Source organism: Cervus elaphus, chromosome 1, assembly GCF_910594005.1.
Source record: "Cervus elaphus chromosome 1, mCerEla1.1, whole genome shotgun sequence".
NCBI lineage: Eukaryota > Metazoa > Chordata > Mammalia > Artiodactyla > Cervidae > Cervus > Cervus elaphus.
The window spans coordinates 8,619,581-8,647,549 of NC_057815.1; positions in this window are offsets into that span (position 1 = coordinate 8,619,581).

A 27,969-nucleotide genomic window follows, 5' to 3' on the forward strand; every position below is an offset into this window, starting at 1 on the left:
AGTAATTGGGGCAGCGGCTTTATTAGCACCTGAAGCTTTAAAAATAATTAATGGGCGAAACCTTACTGTATTGACTTCTCATGATGTGAGTGGAATCTTAAATTCTAAGGTTAATATTTGGATGACAGACAGTAGGCTTCTTAAATATCAGTCACTGTTGTTAGAAGGACCAGTAACTAACCTTAAAGTTTGTGGAAATTTAAATCCTGCCACTTTCCTTCCTGAGAAGGAAGATGAAACACCTGGTCACGATTGTTCCCAATTCCTAACCTTAAACTATGCAGCTCGGGAGGATCTAATGGATACCCCATTAGACAATCCTGACATGGAAATATTTACAGACGGCAGTTCTTTTGTTCGGGATGAAAAGCGCAAAGCAGGTTACGCTGTGGTGACTGCTGAACACGTTTTAGAAGCAAAATCTCTCCCCCAGGGAACCAGTGCCCAGTTAGCGGAGCTTGTGGCTCTGACCCGAGCTCTAGAGTTAAGCAAAGGGCAGCGAGTAAATATCTACACTGATTCTGAGTATGCTTATTTGACTTTACATGCTCATGCTGCAATATGGAAAGAGAAAGACAGTTTAAAACAGCAACAGGAGAACCTATTAAGCATTTCAGAGAGATTGAGAGACTTTTAACTGCTATCTATTGTCCTAAAGAAGTAGCGGTTATGCATTGCAAAGGGCACAACAGGGATGGGAGTAAAGTAGCTGCCGGTAACCTGTTAGCTGACTCTCAAGCCAAAAAAGCGGCACTTTATGAAACCCCCTCCCTACAGACGCCTTTGATCTGGACAGGTCCTGTGGAACAGGAAAAACCACAATATACTGAGGAAAAATTAGAAAGATATGAGAAAAGAGGAGCAAAGATTACTGATAAAGGATGGTTACAGTCCGAGGATGGACGATTAATAATTCCTGAAAAATGCTCAATGGAAAATTCTTAAGGGTTTACATCAGAGTTTTCATTTGGGTGTAAAAAGTACTTACCAGATGGCTTCTCGTTTGTTTGAAGGTAAAAATATAATGAAAACTTTAAAGAACATTATCAAACGGTGTGAGGTATGTCAGAAAAATAACCCAAAGACTGAAAAGCTAGCAAAATCTGGATTACAACAACAGGGAAAGTATCCTGGAGAAGACTGGGAAATTGATTTTACTCATATGCCAAAAGCTAATGGATATTCTTGCTTACAAGTTTGGGTGGATACTTTTACTGGATGGATTGAGGCGTTCCCCTGTCGTAGTGAACAAGCTAAAGAGGTTATAAAGATTTTAATCCATGAAATTATCCCCAGGTTTGGGCTGCCACGGAGCCTTCAGAGTGACCATGGCTCCGCCTTTAAAGCTGCTGTAACTCAGGGGGTGTCTAAAGCTCTAGGAATAGAGTATCACTTACACTGCTCCTGGAGACCCCAATCCTCAGGAAAGGTTGAAAAAGCTAATGACGTTATCAAAAGACATCTGCGCAAATTAACTCAAGAAACGCAGGACAACTGGATTAAAGTCCTACCCATAGCTTTAATGAGGGCTCGAACTGCCCCAAAAAAGGAGGGACTGTCCCCCTTTGAATGTATTTATGGAAGGCCTTTCTTACGCACAGACATTGTTATAGATCCTGAGGCCTTAGAGTTAACTAATTATGTAACTCAACTCTCAGCTTTTCAACAGGCATTAACAGAACTCCGGGAGACGACTCCTGACCCAGCCTCTGAATCCAGCAAGCCTCTATTTGAGCCAGGAACCGAGGTCCTCATAAAAACATTGGGATCTGGGGGCCCATCCCTTGAGCCCCTCTGGGAAGGCCCTTACCAGGTTATTCTTTCTTCTCCCACAGCTGTCAAAGTCCCAGGAATTGATTCGTGGGTACATCACACTCGAGTCAAGAGGTGGCACCCTGACCAGAACTAAGTGATGTCATTTTATGTTTTACTTTCTATGCTCTGACTTTGTATGTTTCAGATGGGCCTGATAATCTATGTGAGCCTACTTCTGCTGACTCCAGAAATCCTGAGTCTGCCCTTTGATCCTCAAGACAGTGCCTTCCTGTCCTGGGCTCACTCCTATGCTGCATTCCACAATCGGTCTAACTGCTGGGTCTGCGGAGCACTCCCCTCTTCATCAGTGGAAGGCTTCCCGTGGTGGACATCTCCACTTCAAGGAAAGGACTTTCTCCAAGTCTGCGAATACCTTCGACAACAATCACATGTGATGCCTCTTCTTCGTCTGATGACATCTAACAACCCTAGAATGGTCTGGTGCAATACTTTGTACCTTCACTATGGACGTAACGTGACTTTTAATTCTGATTGTTTTGTTTTTGCTGTTTGCTCCCTGCATCTGTAACTGTGTAACTGGATTTGTTTCTAGTCGCCTGAAAGCTTTTAAGTTACAAATGGTTGCTCAAACTCCTGCTATCACTGCAGCTTCTTCCGACTACTATTTGGGGCCCCTGGATCAGACATCCTCACTATGAGGATTAGGAGAATATGTTGCCTCACCAATTTAGGGACAATGCCCCTTGTCAGCTCGGAAGCAGTTATGGAATGAAAACGACGCCCCTTTTCCCTAGGCAACATAATTCTCCTAAAAAAAAAAAGGTGGGGAATGAGAGGGTAACAGGCAGGAAGGCCAGGGGTCTCCAAATGGAGGAAAGAGGCTGTAAGTGCCAGACATTTTTATCTCTCTTAAGCGGCAGGAAGAAACAAACCAGCGATCGGTTTTTCCTTCTCTATACAAATTTAAAAGGAGGTTTCTCTTAACATTCTGTGTTGCCATGACACCTGGTCTCACCTAAAGCTAACTACTCTCAAACTTTGAGTTAACCAATACATGCCTTTTTCGTATGGAAATGTTGTCTTAAGCTATGTTAATGAACTCCAGACTCTATCTTAAAGTTGGTTCCGCCAAACGGCCTAACTTACTTACTCAGGTATTGTTCCCCTAATCTATGTAAACCGAACTATTTGTTGGTATTCTGCCCTTCTACAAAATTCAAGTCAATTGTTTTATGGCCTGGGATGAATTATCTGATGCCATTCTAAATTTTATGACATTACTTTCATTTCATTAACAGACTGTGAGTGACTATATAACATACAGCTAAAGACTAGGAGGGGGGTACTCTTTTGCCCCCTTCTGATGCCTATGTCAGAAGCTTTCTCTATACTTTAATAAAACTTTATTACACAAAAACTCTGAGCGATCCAGCTTCGTCTCTGGCCCCGGATTGAATTCGTCTCCTCCGGAGGCCAAGAATCCCGCGTCTTATCGTTCAGCAACAAACTTTCAGTATTCCACTGGAGTCGAAGCCAGGGACTAACCTCTCATCTCCAGTTGATTTTTGGTCCACAGAGCTCTTTCGTGTTGCTACAGTTTCCTCAGGATCCCTCTAGCCTTGAAAGAATGTTCTTGGGTTTTTGTCTGGAGTGCCATCAAGGAAAACAAGGGTCCTTTCATGTTTGATGTGCAACACGGAATTGCTCTGCACGGAGTGCAGGGGAAACGGTCCTCATCTCGCGGCGAGGGTGAAGTCTCATGGTTTTTCTCTAGTTGCGGCGGGAACCTGGGGTATATTCTCGAGTTACGACGGGGATGGACCTTCCACACACGTGTTTGTTCAGCGACGTCACGACTCCTGCATAGTTGCGACGGACAACTCGGGATTGTCCTCGAGGCTTGGCAGGGCAATTGGGAGGCCTCTCCAGCTGAGGCGGGAGACCAAGGGTCCCTTTCACCAACCACAGGAATCCTGGGACTCCTATCAAGTTTCACGAGGAGTCAGGCATCGTTTCCTTTTAAGGCATTGATGTCCGCGTACCTCTGGAGTTTTCAAAGGATGTGAAGCCTCCGGTCGCGATGAGGTGGGGAACTAGGTCTTTCTCTGTGGTCTCCACAGGGGATTCAGACATGCTTTCATCTTGGGAGATGCAAGACGAGCCTGCATTCAAGTCACTGCAAGGATATCCGGCCTTATTTCGAGTCATGGCATCGCGGTGTCCATTCCACTTGAGGCCGCAAACTTAGTGTCCCACTCACATACCTAGAGCTGAGAGAAGCCTCCTCTTGAGGTGCTTGTGGTAAAGTGGTATTCCACTGGAGTCGAAGCCAAGGACTAACCTCTCATCTCGAGTTGATTTTTGGTCCACGGAGCTCTTTCGTGTTGTCACAGTGTCCTCAGGATCCCTCTAGCCTTGAAACAGTGTTCTTGAGTTTTCTCTGGAGTGCCATGAAGGAAATCAAGGCTCCTTTCATGTTTGATGTGCAACACGGAATTGCTCTGCATGTGGTGCAGGGGAATCAGGCCTCATCTCAAGGCGAGGGGGAAGTCTCATGGTTTTTCTCGAGTTGCGGCGGGAACCTGGGGTATATTCTCGAGTTACGACGGGGATGGCCATTCCACACACGTGTTTGTTCAGCGAAGTCAGGACTCCTGCCTAGTTGCGAGGGAAAACTCGGGATTCTCCTCGAGGCTTGGCAGGGCAATTGGGACGCCTCTCCAGCTGAGGCGGGAGACCAAGGGTCCCTTTCCACGTGCCACAGGAATCCTGGGACTCCTATCAAGTTTCACAACGAGTCAGGCATTTTCTCCTTTTGAGGCATTGATCTCCGCGTACCTCTGGAGTTTTCCAAGGATGTGAGGCCTCCGGTCGCGATGCGGTGGGGAACTACGTCTTTCTCTGTGGTCTCCACATGGGATTCAGACATCCTCTCCTCTTGGGAGATGCAAGACGAGCCTGCATTCAAGTCACTGCAGGGATATCAGGCCTTATTTCAAGTCAGGGCATCGCAGTGTCCATTCCACTTGAGGCCGCAAACTCAGGGTCCCTCTCACATACCTAGAGCTGAGAGAAGCCTCAACTTGAGGTGCTTGTGGTAAGGTGGTATTCCTCTGGAGTCGAAGCCAGGGACTAACCTCTCATCTCCAGTTGATTTTTGGTCCACGGAGCTCTTTCGTGTTGCTACAGTAACCTCAGGATCCCTCTAGCCTTGAAACAGTGTTCTTGGGGTTTCTCTGGAGTGCCATCAAGGAAATCAAGGCTCCTTTCATGTGTGATGTGCAACACGGAATTGTTCTGCACGCAGTGCAGTGGTATCGGGCCTCATCTTGCGGCGAGGAGGAAGTCTCTATGTTTTTCTCGAGTTGCGGCGGGAACCTGGGGTATATTCTCGAGTTACGACGGGGATGGCCCTTCCACACACGTGTTTTTTCAGTGACGTCAGGACTCCTGCCTAGTTGTGAGGGACTACTCGGGATTCTCCTCGAGGCTTGGCAGGGCAATTCGGACGCCTCTCCACCTGAGGCGGGAGACCAAGGGTCCCTTTCCACGTGCCACAGGCATCTTCGGACTCCTATCAAGTATCATGAGGAGTCAGGCATCGTCTCCTTTGGAGGCACTGATCTCCGCGTACCTCTGGAGTTTTCAAAGGATGTGAGGCCTCCGGTCGTGATGAGGTGGGGAACTAGGTCTTTCTCTGTGGTCTCCACAGGGGATTCAGACATCCATTCATCTTGGGAGATGCATGACGAGCCTGCATTCAAGTCACTGCAGGGATATCTGGCCTTATTTCGAGTCAGGGCATCGCGGTGTCCATTCCACTTGAGGCCGCAAACTCAGGGTCCCTCCCACATACCTAGAGCTGAGAGAAGCCTCCTCGTGAGGTGCTTGTGGTAAGGTGGTATTCCTCTGGACTCGAAGCCAGGGACTAACCTCTCATCTCGAGTGGATTTTTGGTCCACGGAGCTCTTTTGTGTTGCTACAGTGACGTCAGGCTCCCTCTAGCCTTGAAACAGTGTTCTTGGGGATTCTCTCGCGTGCCATCAAGGAAATCAAGGCTCCTTTCATGTTTGATGTGCAACACGGAATTGCTCTGCACGCAGTGCAGTGGAATCTGGCCTCGTCTCGCAGTGAGAGGGAAGTCTTATTTTTTTTCTCGAGTTGCGGCGGGAACCTGGGGTATATTCTCGAGTTACGACGAGGATGGCCCTTCCACACACCTGTATGTTCAGCGACGTCAGGACTCCTGCCTAGTTGCTAGGGACAACTCGGTATTCTCCTCAAGGCTCGTCAGGGCAAATGGGACGCCTCTCCAGCTGAGGCGGGTGACCAAGTGTCGCTTTTCACGTGCCACAGGTATCCTGGCTCTCCTATCATTTTCACGAGGAGTCAGGCATCGTCTCCTATTGAGGCATTGATCTCCGCGTACCTATGGAGTTTTCAAAGGATGTGAGGCCTCCGGTTGCGATGAGGGGGGAAACTACGTCTTTCTCTGTAGTCTCCAGAGGGGACTCAGAAATCCTTTCGTCTTGGGAGATGCAAGACGAGCCTGCATTCAAGTCACTGCAAGGATAGCCGGCCTTATTTCGAGTCAGGGCATCTCGGTGTCCATTCCACTTGAGGCCGCAAACTCAGGGTCCCTCTCACATACCTAGAGCTGAGAGAAGCCCCCTCTTGAGGTGCTTATGGTAAGGTGGTATTCCTCTGGAGTCCAAGCCAGGGACTAACCTCTCATCTCGAGTTGATTTTTGGTCCACGGAGCTCTTTTCTGTTGCTACAGTGACCTGAGGATTCCTCTAGCCTTGAAACAGTTTTCTTGGTCATTCTCTGGAGTGCCATCAAGGAAATCAAGGCTCCTTTCATGTTTGATGTGCAACACGGAATTACTCCACATGCAGTGCAGGGGAATCGGGCCTTGCCTCGCGGCGAGGGGGAAGTCTCATGGATTTTCTCGAGTTGCGGCGGCAACCTGGGGTATATTCTCGAGTTACGTCGGCGATGGCCCTTCCACACAGGTGTTTGTTCACCGACGACAGGACTCCTGCCTGATTGCGAGGGACAACTCGGGATTCTCCTCGAGGCTTGGCAGGGCAATTGGGACTCCTCTCCATCTGAGGCGGGAGACCAAGGGTCCCTTTCCACGTGCCACAGGAATCCTGAGACTCCTATCAAGTTTCACGAGGAGTCAGGTATCTTCTCCTTTGGAGGCATTGATCTCCATGTACCTCTGGAGTTTTCAAAGGATGTGAGGCCTCCAGTTGTGATGAGGTGGGGAACAAGGTCTTTCTCTATGGTCTCCACAGGGGATTCAGACATCCTTTTGTCTTGGGAGATGCAAGACGAGCCTGCATTCAAGTCACTGCAGGGATATCCGGCCTTATTTCGAGTCAGGGCATCTCGGTGTTCATTCCACTTGAGGCCGCAAACTCAGGGTCACTCTCACATACCTAGAGCAGAGAGAAGCCTCCTCTTGAGGTGCTTGTGGTAAGGTGGTATTCCTCTGGAGTCGAAGCCAGGGACTAACCTCTCATCTCGAGTGGATTTTTGGTCCACAGAGCTCTTTTGTGTTGTCACAGTTTTCTCAGGATCCCTCTAGCCTTGAAACAGTGTTCTTGGGGTTTCTCTGGAGTGCCATGAAGGAAATCAAGGCTCCTTTCATGTGTGATGTGCAACACGGAATTGCTCTGCATGCCGTGCAGGGGAATCGGGCCTCATCTCGCGGCGAGGGGGAAGTCTCATGGTTTTTCTCGAGTTGCGGCGGGAACATGTTGTATATTCTCAAGTTACGACGGGTATGGCCCTTCCACACACGTGTTTGTTCAGCGACGTCAGGACTCCTGCCTCGTTGCGAGGGACAACTCGGGATTCTCCTCGAGGCTTGGCAGGGCAATTGGGACGCCTCTCCAGCTGAGGCAGGAGACCAAGTGTCCCTTTCCACGTGCCACAGGAATCCTGGAACTCCTATCAAGTTTCACAAGGAGTCAGGCATCGTCTCCTTTTGAGGCATTGATCTCCGCGTACCTCTGGAGTTTTCCAAGGATGTGAGGCCTCCGGTCGCGATGAGGTGGGGAACTAGGTCTTTCTCTGTGGTCTCCACAGGGGATTCAGACATGCTTTCTTCTTGGGAGATGCAAGACGAGCCTGCATTCAAGTCACTGCAGGGATATCCGGCCTTTTTTAGAGTCAGGGCATCTCGGTGTCCATTCCACTTGAAGCCGCAAACTCAGGGTCCCTCTCACATACCTAGAGCTGAGAGAAGCCTCCTCTTGAGGTCCTTTTGGTAAGGTGGTATTAGTCTGGAGTCGAAGCCAGGGACTAACCTCTCATCTCGAGTTGATTTTTGGTCCACAGAGCTCTTTCGTGTTGCTACAGTTTCCTCAGGATCCCTCTAGCCTTGAAAGAGTGTTCTTGGGTTTTTGTCTGGAGTGCCATCAAGGAAAACAAGGGTCCTTTCATGTTTGATGTGCAACACGGAATTGCTCTGCACGGAGTGCAGGGGAAACGGTCCTCATCTCGCGGCGAGGGTGAAGTCTCATGGTTTTTCTCTAGTTGCGGCGGGAACCTCGGGTATATTCTCGAGTTACGACGGGGATGGACCTTCCACACACGTGTTTGTTCAGCGACGTCACGACTCCTGCATAGTTGCGACGGACAACTCGGGATTGTCCTCGAGGCTTGGCAGGGCAATTGGGACGCCTCTCCAGCTGAGGCGGGAGACCAAGGGTCCCTTTCACCAACCACAGGAATCCTGGGACTCCTATCAAGTTTCACGAGGAGTCAGGCATCGTTTCCTTTTGAGGCATTGATGTCCGCGTACCTCTGGAGTTTTCAAAGTATGTGAAGCCTCCGGTCGCGATGAGGTGGGGAACTAGGTCTTTCTCTGTGGTCTCCACAGGGGACTCAGACATCCTTTCGTCTTGGGAGATGCAAGACGAGCCTGCATTCAAGTCACTGCAGGGATATCCGGCCTTATTTCGAGTCATGGCATCGCGGTGTCCATTCCACTTGAGGCCGCAAACTTAGTGTCCCACTCACATACCTAGAGCTGAGAGAAGCCTCCTCTTGAGGTGCTTGTGGTAAGGTGGTATTCCACTGGAGTCGAAGCCAAGGACTAACCTCTCATCTCGAGTTGATTTTTGGTCCACAGAGCTCTTTCGTGTTGTCACAGTGTCCTCAGGATCCCTCTAGCCTTGAAACAGTGTTCTTGAGTTTTCTCTGGAGTGCCATGAAGGAAATCAAGGCTCCTTTCATGTTTGATGTGCAACACGGAATTGCTCTGCATGTGGTGCAGGGGAATCAGGCCTCATCTCAAGGCGAGGGGGAAGTCTCATGGTTTTTCTCGAGTTGCGGCGGGAACCTGGGGTATATTCTCGAGTTACGACGGGGATGGCCATTCCACACACGTGTTTGTTCAGCGAAGTCAGGACTCCTGCCTAGTTGCGAGGGAAAACTCGGGATTCTCCTCGAGGCTTGGCAGGGCAATTGGGACGCCTCTCCAGCTGAGGCGGGAGACCAAGGGTCCCTTTCCACGTGCCACAGGAATCCTGGGACTCCTATCAAGTTTCACAACGAGTCAGGCATTTTCTCCTTTTGAGGCATTGATCTCCGCGTACCTCTGGAGTTTTCCAAGGATGTGAGGCCTCCGGTCGCGATGCGGTGGGGAACTACGTCTTTCTCTGTGGTCTCCACATGGGATTCAGACATCCTCTCCTCTTGGGAGATGCAAGACGAGCCTGCATTCAAGTCACTGCAGGGATATCAGGCCTTATTTCAAGTCAGGTCATCGCAGTGTCCATTCCACTTGAGGCCGCAAACTCAGGGTCCCTCTCACATACCTAGAGCTGAGAGAAGCCTCAACTTGAGGTGCTTGTGGTAAGGTGGTATTCCTCTGGAGTCGAAGCCAGGGACTAACCTCTCATCTCCAGTTGATTTTTGGTCCACGGAGCTCTTTCGTGTTGCTACAGTGACCTCAGGATCCCTCTAGCCTTGAAACAGTGTTCTTGGGGTTTCTCTGGAGTGCCATCAAGGAAATCAAGGCTCCTTTCATGTGTGATGTGCAACACGGAATTGTTCTGCACGCAGTGCAGTGGTATCGGGCCTCATCTTGCGGCGAGGAGGAAGTCTCTATGTTTTTCTCGAGTTGCGGCGGGAACCTGGGGTATATTCTCGAGTTACGACGGGGATGGCCCTTCCACACACGTGTTTTTTCAGTGACGTCAGGACTCCTGCCTAGTTGTGAGGGACTACTCGGGATTCTCCTCGAGGCTTGGCAGGGCAATTCGGACGCCTCTCCACCTGAGGCGGGAGACCAAGGGTCCCTTTCCACGTGCCACAGGCATCTTCGGACTCCTATCAAGTATCACGAGGAGTCAGGTATCGTCTCCTTTGGAGGCACTGATCTCCGCGTACCTCTGGAGTTTTCAAAGGATGTGAGGCCTCCGGTCGTGATGAGGTGGGGAACTAGGTCTTTCTCTATGGTCTCCACAGGGAATTCAGACATCCTTTCATCTTGGGAGATGCAAGACGAGCCTGCATTCAAGTCACTGCAGGGATATCCGGCCTTATTTCGAGTCAGGGCATCGCGGTGTCCATTCCACTTGAGGCCGCAAACTCAGGGTCCTTCTCACATAACTAGAGCTGAGAGAAGCCTCCTCTTGAAGTGCTCGTGGTAAGGTGGTATTCCTCTGGAGTCGAAGCCAGGGACTAACCTCTCATCTCGAGTTGTTTTTTGGTCCACGGTGTTCTTCCATGTTGCTACAGTGACCTCAGGATCCCTCTAGCCTTGAAACAGTGTTCTTGGGGTTTCTCTGGAGTGCCATCAAGGAAATCAAGGATCCTTTAATGTTTGATGTGCAACACGGAATTGCTCTGCACGCAGTGCAGGGGAATCGGGCTTCATCTCGCGGGGAGGGGGAAGTCTCATGGTTTTTCTCGAGTTGCGGCGGGAACCTGGGGTATATTCTCCAGTTACGACGGGGATGGCTCTTCCACACATGTGTTTGTTCAGCGACGTCACGGCTCTTGCCTAGTTGCGAGGGACAACTCGGGAATTTCCTCGAGGCTTGGCAGGGCAATTGGGACGCCTCTCCAGCTGAGGCGGGAGACCAAGGTTCCCTTTCCACGTGCCACAGGAATCCTGGGACTCCTATCAAGTTTCACAAGGAGTCAGGCATCGTCTCCTTTTGAGGCATTGATCTTCGCGTACCTCTGGAGTTTTCAAGGGATGTGAGGCCTCCGGTTGCGATGAGGTGGGGAACTAGGTCTTTCTCTGTGATCTCCACAGGGGACTCAGACATCCTTTCGTCTTGGGAGATGCAAGTCGAGACTGCATTCAAGTCACTGCAGGGATATCTGGCCTTACTTCGAGTCAGGGCATCGTGGTGTCCATTCTACTTGAGGCCTCAAACTCAGGGTCCCTCTCACATACATATAGCTGATAGAGGCCTCCCTTGTGGTGGTTGTAGAAAGTTGACATTCCTCTTGATTTGAATTGAGGAAATCAGCTCTCATCTCGAGATGATTTGGGGTACATGGGGCCCTTTCGTGTTGATGCAGTGACCTCAGGATCCCTCTAGACTTGAGACAGTGTTCTTGGGTTTGTCTGTAGGGCCATCAAGGAAATCCAGGCTCCTTTCATGTTTGATGTGGAACAAGGAATTGCTCTGCACACAATGCAGGGAATCGGGCCTCATCTCGCGGCGAGGGGGAAGTCTCATGGTTTTTCTCAAGTTGCGGTGGGAACCTGGGGTATATTCTCGAGTTACGACGGGGATGCCCCTTCCAAACACCTGTTTGTTCAGCGACGTCAGGACTCCTGCCTAGTTGCGAGGGACACCTCGGTATTCTCCTCGAGGCTTGGCAAGGCTATTGGGACGCCTCTCCAGGTGAGGTGGGAGACTCAGGGTCCCTTTCCACATGCCACAGGCATACTGGGATTCCTATCAATTTTCAAGAGCAGTCAGGCATCGTCTCCTTTTGAAGCATTGATCTCTGCCTACCTCTCGAGTTTTCAAATGATGTGAGCCCTCAGGTCGCCATTAGGCGGGAACTTGGTCTTTCTATACGGTCTCTACAGGGCATTCAGACAACCATTCGTCTTGGGAGATGCACGACGAGCATGCATTCATGTCACTGCAGGGATATCCGGCCTTATTCCCAGTCAGGGCATCTCGGTGTCCATTCCACTTGAGGCCGCAAACTCAGGGTCACTCTCACATACCTATAGCTGAGCGAAGCCTCCTCGTGAGGTGCTTGTGGAAAGTTGGTATTCCACTGGAGTCGAAGCCAGGGACTAACCTCTCATCTCGAGTTGATTTTTGGTCCACGGAGATCTTTCGTGTTGCTACAGTGACCTCAGGAACCCCCTAGCCTTGAAACAGTGTTCTTGGGGTTTCTCTGGAGTACCACCAAGGAAATCAAGGCTCCTTTCGTGTTTGATGTGGAACACGGAATATCTCTGCACGCAAAGCAGTGGAATCGGCGCTCATCTCCCAGTGAGGTGGATGTCTCATGGTTTTTCTAGAGTTGCGCCGGGAACCTCGGGTATATTCTCGAGTTACGGAGGGGATGGCCCTTCCAAACACGTGTTTGTTCAGCAACGTCCGACTCCTGCCTAGTTGCAAGGGACACCTCGGGATTGTCATTGAGGCTTGAAAGGGCAATAGAAACACCTGTCAACCTGAGGTGGGAGACCCAGTGTCCCTTTCCTGTTGCCCTGGGATACTGGGATTCCGGTCAATTTTCAAGAGGAGTCATGCATCATCAACTTTTGAATCATTGAACTCCACGTTCCTCTAGAGTTGTCAAAGGAATGTCAGGACTGCTGCCGAGATGGGGCGGGGAGCTAGGACTTTCTCTATTGTCTCCCCAGGGGATTCAGACATCCCTTCATCTTGTGAGGTGAAAACCAGCTTGCATTCACGTCACTGCAGGGAATTCTGGCCTTATTTCCAATCAGGGCATCTCAGGGTCGATTCCATTTGAGGCCGCAGATTCAGGGTCCCTCTCACATACGTATAGCTGAGAGAAGCCTCTTCTTGTGGTGCTTGTGGAAAGTTGGCATTCCTCTTGATTTGAAGCCAGGAAATCAGTTCTCATCTCAAAATGATTTGGGGTACATGGAGCTTTTGTTGTTGCTGCAGTGACCTCAGGATCCCTCTAGACTTGAGACAGTGTTCTTGGGGTTTCCCTGGAGTGCCATCAAGGAAATCAAGGCTCCTTTTGTGTTTGACATGGAACACGGATTTGCTCTACACACAATGCAGCCGAATCAGGCCTCATCTCGCAGCGAAGGGGAAGTCTCATGGTTTTTCTCGAGTCCGGCGGGAACCTGGGGTATATTCTCGAGTGAAGACGGAGATGGCCCTTCAAAACGCGTGTTTGTTCAACAATGTCAGGACTCCTTCCTAGTTTCGAGGGCCACCTCGGGATTCTCATCGAGGCTTGAAAGAGCAATAGGAACACAGCTCTAGGTGAGGCGGCAGACCCAGTGTACCATTCCTTTTGCCACTGGGATACTGTGATTCCTCTCAATTTTAAAGATGAGTCAGCCATCATCTCCTTTTGAATGATTGAAATCCGCGTTCCTCTCCAATTGTCAAAGGGATGTGAGGGCTCCTGTCGAGATGGAGCGGGGAGCTAGGGATTTCTCCATTTTCTCTCCAGGGGTTTCAGACATCCCTTCATCTTGTGAGATGAAAACCAGCTTGCATTCACGTCACTGCAGTGAATTCCAGCCTTATTTCGAGTCAGGGCATCTCGGTGTAGATTCCATTTGAGGCCGCAAATTCAGTTCCCTCTCACATACGTATAGCAGAGTAGACTCTCCTTGTGGTGCTTGTGGAAATTTGGTATTCCGCTTGAGTTGAAACCAGGGACTAAGCTCTCATCTCGAGTTGATTTGGGGTCCATGGAGCTCTTTTGGGTTGCTTCAGCGACCTCAGGATCCCTCTAGACTTGAGACAGTGTTCTTGGGGTTTCTCTGGAGTGCCATCAAGGAAATCAAGGCTCCTTTCGTGTTAGATGTGGAACACGGAATTGCTCTGCATGCAACGCAGGGGAATCAGGCCTCATCTTGCAGCGTGGGGGAAGTCTCATGATTTTTCTCGAGTTGCAGTGTGACCCTGGGGTATATTCTCGAGTTACAACAGGGATGGCCCTTCAAAACACGTGTTTGTTCAGCGACGTCAGGACTCCTGCCTAGTTGCGAGGGACAACTCGGGATTCTCCTCGAGGCTTGGCAGGGCAATTAGGACGCCTCTACACATGAGGCCGGAGACCCAGGGTCACTTTCCACGTGCCACAGGGATACTGGGATTCCTATCAATTTTCAAGAGCAGTCAGGCATCGTTCCTTTTGAAGCTTTGATCTCCATGTACCTCTCGAGTTTTCAAAGGATGTGAGGCCTCCAGTCGCCATTAGGTGGGGAACTAGATCTTTCTCTATGATCTCCACAGGGGATTCAGACATCCCTTCATCTTGGGAGATGCAAGACGAGCCTGCATTCAAGTCACTGCAGGGATATTCGGTCTTATTTCGAGTCAGGGCATCTCGGTGTCCATTCCACTTGAGGCCGCAAACTCAGGGTCCCTCTCACATACCTAGAGCTGAGAGAAGACTCATCTTGAGGTGGTTGTGGAAAGTTGGTTTTCTTCTTGAGTCGAAGCCAGGGACGAAGCTCTCATCTAGAGTTGATTTGGGGTACTGGAGCTCTTTCGTGTTGCTACAGTGACCTCAGAATCCCTCTAGACTTGAGACAGTGTTCTTGGGGTTTCGCTGTAGTCCCATCAAGGAAATCAATGCTCCTTTCGTATTTGATGTGGATCATACAATTTCTCTGCCTGCAGTACAGCAGAATCGGGCCTCATCTCAAGGCGAGGGGGAAGTCTCATGGTTTTTCTCGAGTTGCGGCGGGAACATGGGGTATATTCTCGAGTTACGACGGGGATGGTCCTTCAAAACACGTGTTTGTTCAGCGACGTCAGGACTCCTGTCTAGTTGAGAGGGAAACCTCGGGATTCTCCTCGAGGCTTGACAGGGCAATTGGGACGCCTCTCCAGGTGAGGCAGAAGACCCAGCGTCCCTTTCCTGTTGCCATTGGGATACTGGGATTCCTGTCAGTTTTCAAGAGGAGTCATGCATCGTCTCCTTTTGAATCACTGAATGCCGCGTTCCTCTCGAGTTGTGAAAGGGATGTGAGGGCTACTGTCGAGATGGGGAGGGAAGCTAGGGCTTTCTCTAGTGTCTCACCAGGGAATTCAGACATCCCTTCATCTTGTGAGATGACAACCAGTTGGCATTCACCTCACTGCATGGAATTCCGACCTTATTTCGTATCAGGGCATCTCGGTGTCAATTCCATTTGAGGCCGCAAATTCAGGGTGCCTCTCACATACATATAGCTGAGAGAAGCCTCCTCTTTAGGGGCTTTTGGAAAGTTGGCATTCCACTTTATTTGAAGCCAGGAAATCAGCTCGCATCTCGAGATGGTTTGGGCTACATGGAGCTCTTTCGTGTTGCTGCAGTGACCTCAGGATCCCTCTAGACTTGAGACAGTGTTTTTGTGGTTTCTCTGGAGTGCCATCAAGGAAATCAAGGCTCCTTTCATGTTTGATGTGGAACACGGAATTTCTCTGCACGCAATACTGCAGATACGGGCCTCATCTCCCGGCGAGCGGAAGTCTCATGGTTTTTCTCGAGGTGCGGCGGGGACCTGGGTGATGCAAGATACAACGGGGATGGTCCTTCAAAACACGTGTTTGTTCAGTGACGAAAGGACTCCTGCCTAGTTGCGAACGACACCTTGGAATTTTCCTCGAGGCTTGAAAGGGAAATAGGAACAACTCTCGAGGTGAGGGGGCAGACCCAGGGTCCCTTTCCTGTTGCCACTGGGATACTGGGATTCCTGTCAATTTTCAAGAGGAGTCATGCATCGTCAACTTTTGAATCATTGAACTCCGTGTTCCTCTAGAGTTGTCAAAGGAATGTGAGGCCTGCTATCGAGATGGGGTGGGGAGCTAGGGCTTTCTCTATTGTCTCCCCAGGGGATTCAGACATCCCTTCATCTTGTGAGATGAAAACCAGCTTGCATTCACGTCACTGCAGGGAATTCTGGCCTTATTTCGAGTCAGGGCATCTCAAGGTCGATTCCATTTGAGGCCACAAATTCAGGGTCCCTCTCACATATGTATAGCTGAGAGAAGCGTCTTCTTGTGGTGCTTGTGGAAAGTTGGCATTCCTCTTGATTTGAAGCCAGAAAATCAGCTCTCATCTCGAGATGATTTGGGACACATGGAGCTCTTTGTTGTTGCTGCAGTGACCTCAGGATCCCTCTAGACTTGACACAGTGTTGTTTGGGTTTCTCTGGAGTGCCATCAAGGAAATCAAGGCTCCTTTCATGTTTGATGTGGAACACGGAATTGCTCTGCATGCAGTGCAGGGAATCGGGCCTCATCTCACGGCGAAGGGGAAGTCTCAAGGTTTTTCTAGAGTTGCGGAGGGAAGCTGGGGTGTATTGTCGAGTTACGACGGGGATGGCCCTTCAAAACAAGTGTTTGTTCAGCAACGTCAGGACTCCTGCCTAGTTGCGAGGGAGAACTCCGGATGCTCCTCGAGGCTTGGCAGTGCAATTGGAACGCCTCTCCAGCTGAGGCCGGAGACCCAGGGCTCCTTTCCACGTGCCACAGGGATCCTGGGACTCCTATCAAGTTTCAAGAAGAGTCAGGCATAGTCTCCTTTTGAAGCATTGATCTCCGTGTACCTCTCGAGTTTTCAAAGAATGTGAGACCTCTGGTCGCGATGAGGTGGGGAACTAGGTCTTTCTCTTTGGTCTCCACAGGGGATTCAGACATCCCTTTGTCTTGGGAGAAGCAAGACCAGCCTGCATTCAAGTTACTGCAGGGATATCCGGCCTTTATCGAGACAGGGCATTTCGATGTCTATTCCACTTCAGGTCGCAAACTCAGGGTCCCTCTCACATACCTAGAGCTGAGAGAATCCTCCTCTTGAGGTGCTTTTCAAAGCTTTGTTTTCCCCTTGATTCGAAACCAGGGACTTAGCTCTCATCTCGAGTCAATTTGGGGTACACGGAGCTCTTTCGTGTTGCTACAATGACCTCAGGATCCCTCTAGACTTGAGACAGTGTTCTTGGGGTTTCTCTGTAGTGCCATCAAGGAAATCAAGGCTCCTTTCGTGTGTGATGTGTAACACAGAGTTGCTCTGCACGCAGTGCAGCGGAATTGTGTCTCATCTCGCAGGGAGGGTAAGTCTCATGGTTTTTCTCGAGTTACGACGGGGATGGCCCTTCAAAACACTTGTTTGTTCAGTGACGAATGAACTCGTGCCTAGTTGGGAGGGACACCTCGGGATTCTCCTCGAGGCTTGAAAGGGCAATAGGAACACCTCTCGAGGTGAGGTGGCAGATCCAGGCTCCCTTTCCTTTTGCCATTGGAATACTGGGATTCCTGTCAATTTCCAAATGGAGTCAGACATCGTCTCCATTTTATTCATTGAACTCCGCATTCCTCTTGAGTTGTAAAAGGGATGTGAGGCCTCCTTTCGAGATGGGGTGGGGAGCTAGGGCTTTCTCTAGTGTCTCCCCAGGGGATTCAGACATCCCTTCATCTAGTGAGATGAAAGCAAGCTTGCAGGAGGAGCCAAGATGGCAGAGGAGTAGGACGGGGAGACCACTTTCTCTCCTACAAATTCATCAAAAGAATAACTGAACGCAGAGCAAACTTCACAAAACAACTTCTGATCGCTAGCTGAGGTCATCAGGCGCCCAGAAAAGCAGCCCATTGTCTTCGAAAGGAGGTAGGACAAAATATAAAAGATCAAAAGTGAGACAAAAGAGCTAAGGATGGAGATCCGTCCCGGGAATCTTAGGCAGCATTGCTTGGGGTAGGATCCGGGCCTGAGGGCCCTGAGGACAATTGGAGGGAGCTTCTGTGAGTTGCCAACTTGAACTGTGGGAGACCCAAAGAGAGAGAGTAAATTAACTGGCCCAAACACACTGCCGGCCTTTCGCAGAACAAAGAGACAGAGAAAGTCCAGAGAAGAGCTCTCAGGCTGCGGATCGGCCCAGCCCTGCCGGAGGCAGGAGGCAGGGGGGAGGGGAAGGTCGCGGCGAGACACAGGGCGCAGGCACCCGACTGGCATGGGCGGGGACTGGGGCTGGGGACGCGTAGGGCAGAAGGCGCAGGCACCCGACTGGCGCCAGCGGAACCTGAGACTGGGTCCGTGGAAGGGAGTGGGAGCGCCACACCTGGGGAGAGTGTGCCCACCAAGCCCCTGGCTGCCTGGACCGCTCTGACGGGGAAGGCACAGAGAGCAGGCGCAGCTTTTCCTTCCGCGCTTTTGTGTAACACCCGAGGGCTGGAACCTCGCGCAGCGCGGGGCACGCTCCATATAGAACAGCCGGGAGCCTGAGCAGCGCAGACGGAGAAAGCAGCGTCGCCACAGCCCCAGCCCCTCCCTGCAGCGCCAGCCCCTCCCCGCAGAGCGACGGAACTAGCTACCTGAATAAGAGTCCACCTCCGCCCGCCTGTGTCAGGGTGGAAATGAGCCTCTGAAGAGACCGGCAAACAGAAGCCAAATAAACAAAGGGAACCGCTTCAGAAGGGACTGGTGCAACAGATTAAAATCCCTCTAGAAAACACCGACTACACCGGAAGGGGCCTGTAGATATCGAAAAGCGTAAGCTGGAACGAGGAGCTATCTGAAACTGAGCCGAACCCACACTGACCGCAACAGCTCCAGAGAAACTCCTAGATATAATTTTACTTTTTTCTCTTTTTTTTTCTTTTTTTATTTTTTCTTTTTTATTTTTTCTCTTTTATTTTCCTTTAAAATCCCCTATTACTCCTCCATTACTCCTTAACTTTCATTTCCATAGATTTTTATGATTTTTTTAATTAGGGGGAAAAAATTTTTTTTTCTTTCTTTTTTTTTCTTTCTCTTTTTTTTTTCTTTTTTCTTTTTTTTCTTTCCTTTTTCTCTTCTATTCTCTATTTTTCTTTTTTTCTTATTTCTTTTAAAGTCCTCTAGTCCTCCTCTACTACTCCTTAATTTTCATTTTCAATACACTATAACCTTACAAAAAAAAAAAAAAAAAAAAAAGAAGAGAAGCCCTATTTTTAAACCGAAGATTATTCTCTCCCAATCTTGACTCTCTGTTTTCTACCTCAGAACACCTCTATTTCCTCCTTTCCCCTTCTCTTCCCAATCCAATTCTGTGAATCTTTCTAGGTGACTGGGCTATGGAGAACACTCTGGGAACAGACAGCTGCGTAGATCTGTCTCTCTCCTCTTGAGTCCCCCTTTTTCTCCTCCTGCTCATCTCTATCTCCCTCCTCCCTCTCCTCTTCTTCATGTAACTCTGTGAACCTCTCTGGGTGTCCTTAACGGGGGAGAATCTTTTAGCCATTAACCTAGAAGTTTTCTTATCAGGGCTGTATAGTTGGAGAAGTCTTGAGACTACAGGAAGAATAAAACTGAAATCCAGAGGCAGGAGACTTCAGCCCAAAACCTGAGAACACCAGAAAACTCCTGACTACATGGAACTTTAAGTAATAAGTGACCGTCCAAAAGCCTTCATACCTACACTGAAACCAACCACCACCCAAGAGCCAATAAGTTTAAGAGCAAGACATACCACGCAAATTCTCCAGCAACGCAGGAACATAGCCCTGAACACCAACATACAGGCTGCCCAAGGTCACACCTAACACATAGACCCATCTCAAAACTCATTACTGGGCACTCCATTGCTCTCCAAAGAGAAGAAATCAAGTTCCACACACCAGAACACTGACGCAAGCTTCCCTAACCAGGAAACCTTGACAAGCCAATCATCTAACCCCACCCACTGGGTTAATCCTCCACAATAAAAAAGAACCACAGACCTCCAGAATACAGAAAGCCCACTCCAGATACAGCAATATAAACAAGATGAAAAGGCAAAGAAATACCCAACAGGTAAAGGAACATGAAAAATGCCCACCAAGTCAAACAAAAGAGGAGGAGATAGGGAATCTACCTGAAAAAGAATTTAGAATAATGATAATAAAAATGATCCAAAATCTTGAAAAGAAAATGGAGTTACAGATAAATAGCCTGGAAACAAAGATTGAAAAGATACAAGAAATGTTTAATAAAGACCTAGAAGAAATAAAAAAGAGTCAATTAAAAATGAATAATGCAATGAATGAGATCAAAAACACTTTGGAGGGAACCAAGAGTAGAATAATGGAGGCAGAAGATAGGATAAGTGAGGTAGAAGATAAAATGGTGGAAATAAATGAAGCAGAGAGGAAAAAAGAAAAAAGTATCAAAAGAAATGAGGACAACCTCAGGGAACTCTGGGACAATGTGAAACGCCCCAACATTCAGATCATAGGAGACCCAGAAGAAGAAGACAAAAAGAAAGGCCATGAAAAGATACTCGAGGAGATAATAGCTGAAAACTTCTCTAAAATGCGGAAGGAAATAGCCACCCAAGTCCAAGAAACCCAGAGAGTCCCAAACAGGATAAACCCAAGGCGAAACACCCCAAGACACATATTAATCAAATTAACAAAGATCAAACACAAAGAACAAATATTAAAAGCAGCAAGGGAAAAACAACAAATAACACACAAAGGGATTCCCATAAGGATAACAGCTGATCTATCAATAGAAACCCTCCAGGCCAGAAGGGAATGGCAGGACGTACTGAAAGTAATGAAAGAGAATAACCTACAACCTAGATTACTGTATCCAGCAAGGATCTCATTCAGATATGAAGGAGAATTCAAAAGCTTTACAGATAAGCAAAAGCTGAGAGAATTCAGCACCACCAAACCAGCTCTTCAACAAATGCTAAAGGATCTTCTCTAGACAGAAAATGCAGAAAGGTTGTATAAACGTGAACCCAAAACAACAAAGTAAATGGCAACGGGACCACACCTATCAATAATTACCCTAAATGTAAATGGGTTGAATGCCCCAACCAAAAGACAAAGATTGGCTGAATGGATACAAAAACAAGACCCCTATATATGCTGTCTACAAGAGACCCACCTCAAAACAAGAGACACATACAGACTAAAAGTGAAGGGCTGGAAAAAAATATTTCATGCAAACGGAGACCAAAAGAAAGCAGGAGTCGCAATACTCATATCAGATAAAATAGACTTTCAAATAAAGGATGTGAAAAGAGACAAAGAAGGACACTACATAATGATCAAAGGATCAATCCAAGAAGAAGATATAACAATTATAAATATATATGCACCCAACATAGGAGCACCGCAATATGTATGGCAAACACTAACGAGTATGAAAGAGGAAATTAATAGTAAAACAATAATAGTGGGAGACTTTAATACCCCACTCACAACTATGGATAGATCAACTAAACAGAAAATTAACAAGGAAACACAAACCTTAAATGACACAATGGACCAGCTAGACCTAATTGATATCTATGGGACATTTCACCCCAAAACAATCAAATTCACCCTTTTCCCAAGTGCACACGGAACCTTCTCTAGAATAGATCACAACCTGGGCCATAAATCTGGTCTTGGAAAATTCAAAAAAATTGAAATCATTCCAGTCATCTTTTCTGACCACAGTGCAGTAAGATTAGATCTCAATTACAGGAAAAAAATTGTTAAAATTTCAAACATATGGAGGCTAAATAACACGCTTCTGAATAACCAACAAATCATAGAAGAAATCAAAAAAGAAATCAAAATATGTATAGAAATGAATGAAAATGAAAACACAACAACCCAAAACCTATGGGACACTGTAAAAGCAGTGCTAAGGGGAAGGTTCATAGCATTACAGGCTTACATCAAGAAACAAGAAAAAAGCCAAATAAATAACCTAACTCTACACCTAAAGCAATTAGAGAAGGAAGAAATGAAGAACCCCAGGGTTAGCAGAAGGAAAGAAATCTTAAAAATCAGGGCAGAAATAAATGCAAAAGAAACTAAAGAGACCATAGCAAAAATCAACAAAGCTAAAAGCTGGTTTTTTGAAAAAATAAACAAAATTGACAAACCATTAGCAAGACTCATTAAGAAACAAAGAGACAAGAACCAAATTAACAAAATTAGAAATGAAAATGGAGAGATCACAACAGACAACACTGAAATACAAAGGATCATAAGAGACTACTACCAGCAGCTCTATGCCAATAAAATGGACAACTTGGATGAAATGGACAAATTCTTAGAAAAGTATAACTTTCCAAAACTGAACCAGGAAGAAATAGAAGATCTTAACAGACCCATCACAAGCAAGGAAATCGAAACTGTAATCAAAAATCTTCCAGCAAACAAAAGCCCAGGACCAGATGGCTTCACAGCTGAATTCTACCAAAAATTTAGAGAAGAGCTAACACCTATCTTACTCAAACTCTTCCAGAAAATTGCAGATGAAGGTAAGCTTCCAAACTCATTCTATGAGGCCACCATCACCCTAATTCCAAAACCAGACAAAGATGCCACAAAAAAAGAAAACTACAGGCCAATATCACTGATGAACATAGATGCAAAAATCCTTAACAAAATTCTAGCAAACAGAATCCAACAACATATTAAAAAAATCATACACCATGACCAAGTGGGCTTTATCCCAGGAATGCAAGGATTCTTTAATATCTGCAAACCAATCAATGTAATACACCACATTAACAAATTGAAAGATAAAAACCATATGATTATCTCAATAGATGCAGAGAAAGCCTTTGACAAAATTCAATACTCATTTATGATTAAAACTCTCCAAAAAGCAGGAATAGAAGGAACATACCTCAACATAATAAAAGCTATATATGACAAACCCACAGCAAGCATCACCCTCAATCGTGAAAAATTGAAAGCATTTCCCCTGAAATCAGGAACAAGACAAGGGTGCCCACTCTCACCACTACTATTCCGCATAGTGTTGGAAGTTTTGGCCACAGCAATCAGAGCAGAAAAAGAAGTAAAAGGAATCCAGATAGGAAAAGAAGAAGTGAAACTCTCACTGTTTGCAGATGACATCATCCTCTACATAGAAAACCCTAAAGACTCTACCAGAAAATTACTAGAGCTAATCAATGAATATAGTAAAGTTGCAGGATATAAAATTAACACACAGAAATCCCTTGCATTCCTATATACTAACAATGAAAAAACAGAAAGAGAAATTAAGGAAACAATACCATTCACCATTGCAATAAAAAGAATAAAATACTTAGGAGTATATCTACCTAAAGAAACAAAAGACCTATACATAGAAAACTATAAAACACTGATGAAAGAAATCAAAGAGGACACAAACAGATGGAGAAACATACCGTGTTCCTGGATTGGAAGAATCAATATTGTCAAAATGGCTATTCTACCCAAAGCAATCTATAGATTCAATGCAATCCCTATCAAGCTACCAACAGTATTTGTCACAGAACTAGACCAAAGAATTTCGCAATTTGTATGGAAATACAAAAAACCTCGAATAGCCCAACCAATCTTGAGAAAGAAGAATGGAACTGGAGGAATCAACCTGCCTGATTTCAGACTCTACTACAAAGCCACAGTCATCAAGACAGTATGGTACTGGCACAAAGACAGAAATATAGATCAATGGAACAGAATAGAAAGCCCAGAGATAAATCCACGAACCTATGGACACCTTATCTTTGACAAAGGAGGCAAAGATATACAATGGTAAAAAGACAACCTCTTTAACAAGTGGTGCAGGGAAAACTGGTCAACCACTTGTAAAAGAATGAAACTAGAACACTTTCTAACACCATACGCAAAAATAAACTCAAAATGGATTAAAGATCTAAATGTAAGACCAGAAACTATAAAACTCCTAGAGGAGAACATAGGCAAAACACTCTCCGACATAAATCACAGCAAGATCCTCTATGACCCACCTCCCAGAATATTGGAAATAAAAGCAAAACTAAACAAATGGGACCTAATGAAACTTAAAAGCTTTTGCACTACAAAGGAAACTATAAGTAAGGTGAAAAGACAGCCCTCAGATTGGGAGAAAATAATAGCAAATGAAGAAACAGACAAAGGATTAATCTCAAAAATATACAAGCAACTCCTGCAGCTCAATTCCAGAAAAATAAATGACCCAATCAAAAAATGGGCCAAAGAACTAAACAGACATTTCTCCAAAGAAGACATACAGATGGCTAACAAACACATGAAAAGATGCTCAACATCACTCATTATTAGAGAAATGCAAATCAAAACCACAATGAGGTACCATTATACACCAGTCAGGATGGCTGCTATCCAAAAGTCTACAAGCAATAAATGCTGGAGAGGCTGTGGAGAAAAGGGAACCCTCTTACACTGTTGGTGGGAATGCAAACTAGTACAGCCGCTATGGAAAACAGTGTGGAGATTTCTTAAAAAACTGGAAACAGAACTGCCATATGACCCAGCAATCCCACTTCTGGGCATACACACTGAGGAAACCAGATCTGAAAGAGACACGTGCACCCCAATGTTCATCACAGCACTGTTTATAATAGCCAGGACATGGAAGCAACCTAGATGCCCATCAGCAGATGAATGGATAAGGAAGCTGTGGTACATATACACCATGGAATATTACTCAGCCATTAAAAAGAATTCATTTGAATCAGTCCTAATGAGATGGATGAAACTGGAGCCCCTTATACAGAGTGAAGTAAGCCAGAAAGATAAAGAACATTACAGCATACTATCACATATATATGGAATTTAGAAAGATGGTAACGATAACCCTATATGCAAAACAGAAAAAGAGACACAGAAATACAGAACAGACTTTTGAACTCTGTGGGAGAAGGTGAGGGTGGGATGTTTTGAAAGAACAGCATGTATATTATCTATGACGAAACAGATCACCAGCCCAGGAGGGATGCATGAGACAAGTGCTCCGGCCTGGTGCACAGGGAAGACCCAGAGGAATCGGGTGGAGAGGGAGGTGGGAGGGGGGATCGGGATGGGGAATAGGTGTAAATCTATGGCTGATTCATATCAATGTATGACAAAACCCACTGAAATGTTGTGAAGTAATTAGCCTCCAACTAATAAAAAAAAAAAAAAAAAGAAAGAAAAGAAAATCCTTGCTTGAAGGTGATTTTTCAGTAACAATTTCCCATGACTGTGTTACTGTAGGGAAGACCCCCAAACCCACAGGAAAAAGAAAACAAACAACCAAATGTCTGTTCTATCAAGTTTTCTCTTTAGGAGAGATCCAATAATCCTCTGTCTGTCTGGAAAATTCTTGGATACTACAGGGACACATACTGAGTGTGAATCTGCATCCTTGAATTTGTTGGCAAAATTAGCAATTTTTGTCGGTTGGATCTAAAAGAGTGCGGCCTTAGCAACTGCCTGAAAATCCATCCAATTGCTCTCTTCTTAATAATGACAGTGATAACACTGGTCAAACCTTTGAGATTTCTAAAGCAAGCAGGCGGCTCGCTACTCCTATCTGCTGGCCCACTTCCAGTGAAATGTCACCTCATCTAGTTAAGCACTGTATGGCACCCAGCCCTCTCAGACATACTCCTGCATCCTGTTTCCTCATGGGCAGTCCCAGTTTGAATAAGGAATTTGTTTAAAGCCTTGGAAGGTGCAGGGAAACACAGTGCCCTAACTCTGGCAGTTAGGGCCCTGGGAAAGCCTTGAAGTCTCATGCTTGGGTTCTAGACAGTTCCATAGATAGAGGCCTAAAAATACACTCCGTATGGATGCCTTTCCTTCCTCGAAGGAACATAGCTTTCCCAACATTCTGTGTGCTGAGAGTCACACGGTGCTTGAAAACACTTGCTTGTAGGTCATTGGTCAGTAGAAAATTCCCCTGAAGGTGCAATGGTAGGGAAGGCTCCCACACTCACAGGGAAAGGCAAACCAACATCCAAACATGTACTCCATCACATTTTGTCTTTAAGTGCGATCAAGTGAGCCTAGGTCTGTCTGGAAAATTCGTGGGTATTGTGGGGACACATCCTGAGTGTGAACTTCTATATATGAACTTGGTGGCAAAATTCTCATTTTTATCTCCCACACTCATTTTGGGACCACATTGGTTCTAAAATGGTGCAGCATAGCAAATCCTTGAAAATCCATCCAATTGCTGTTTTCTTACTTTTGACAGGAATAGATTTGTCCACCCTTTGGAATTTCTGAAACAAGCAGGTTGCTCACCACTCCAGCCACTAGCCAATTTCCATTGTATTGGCACCTCATGCAGGTAAGCACAATATGCTGCCCAACACACTCGGATACACTCGTGCAGCCTGTTTCTTCAGGAGCAGTCGCAGTATATACTTGGAAAGTGTTTACAAGGCTTGAAAAGTTCATGGAAACACACTGCCCTGACTCTGGGTGTTAGGATCCCTAGGAAAGACTGAAGGTCTCATATCTTAGAATGTAGACAGTTCCTGATAGATAGAGGGCTGAAAGCACTCTCTGTTGATGCATTTCTTTTCTTGAAGGAACATAACTTTCCAAACATTTTGTGTGCAGAGAGACACACGCGGCTTGAATATGCTGGCATGGAGGTCATTTTTCAGTAGCACTTTCCCCTGATGGTGTGATCATGGGGATGCCGCACTCCCCATTCATAGAGAAAGACAAGTTAGCATCCAAACGTCTGTTCCATCACATTTTCTCAGTAGGATCGATCCACTGAGACTAGTTCTGTCTGGAAACTTTGTGGATACTGCATGGAGACATCCTGAGTCTGGACATGGATACCGGATTTTGGGGGCAAAAATAACATTTTTTCTCTTGATTTGGGAAAATGCTACAGCCTTGCAACTGCTTGGAAATCCATCCAATTGCTGTTTTCTTCCTTCTGACAATGATAGCTTTGGTCCATCCTTTGGGATTTCTGAATCAAGCAGGCGACTCACCACTCCTAGCCTCTGGCCCATTCCCAGGGGAATGTCATCTCATCTAGGTAAGCACAGTATTGGTGCCATACAATCTCAGACACTCTCCTACAGTCTGTTTCCTCACGGGCAGTCCCTATATGAGCTAGGGAGTCTTTGGGAGGCTTGGAAAGTGCAGGAAAAACAGTGCCTTGACTCTGGTAGTTAGGTCCCCTGGACAAGCCTGGAGGTCAATGTTAGATTCTAGACAGTTCCTAATAGATATAGGCCTAATATCACACTCTCTGTTGATGCCTTTTCTTCCTTGAAGAAACATACTTTTCCCTGCATTCTCTGTGCTGAGAGTCACACACTGCTTGAAAACGCTCTTTGGAGGTCATTTTTCAGTAGAAACTTCATCTGACAGTGTAACCTTAGGGAAGGCCCCCACACTCACTGGAAAAGGCAAACCAACATCCAAACTTCTGCTGCATCACATTTTGTCTCTAGGAGTGATCCAGAGAACCTAGGTCTGTCTGGAAAATTGTGTATACTGCAGGACCACATCCTAAGTGTGAACCTGGATACCGGAATTGGTGGCACAATTCACATTTTTCTTTCGGTTTGTCCTAAAACTGTGTGGCCTGGCACCTGCTTGAAAATCCATCTAATTGCTGTTTTCTTACTTTGAAGAGCAATAACTTTGGTTCACCCTTTGGGATTTCTGAAGCAAACAAGCAGATCACCACTCCTAGTCACGGGCCTATTTACAGTGGAATGTCACCTTATCTAAGTAAGCACATAATGGCCCCTCTGTATACTCAGACACACTCCCACAGTTTGAGTCCTCATGGACAGTCCCAATGTGACCTAGTAATATGTTTACAAAGCATTTAAAGGGCAGGGAAGACACTGCCCTGACTCTGGAAGTTCGGTTCTCTGGGAAGGCTGGAGGGCTCCCTTGTTAGAATCAAGAGAGTTCTTCATAGATAGAGGCCTGAAAACACACTCTCTGTTGATACCCTTCCTTCCTCGAAGAAACAGTACTTTCCCAATATTCTGAGAACTGAGAGTCACACATTGCTTGAAACCGTTTGCTTGCAGGTCATTTTTCAGTAGCAATTTCTTGTGATGTTGTGACAGTAAGGATGTCCCCCACACTCACAGGGTAAGGCAATCCAAGATCCAAACATCTGTTCCATCACATTTTCTCTATAGGAGCAGCCAGTGAGCCTAGGTCTTTGTGAAATATGGGTAGATACAGCAGAGACACCTCCTGAGTCTGACAGTGGATACCAGACCTTGATGGCCAAATTTGCAAATGCTAGAAA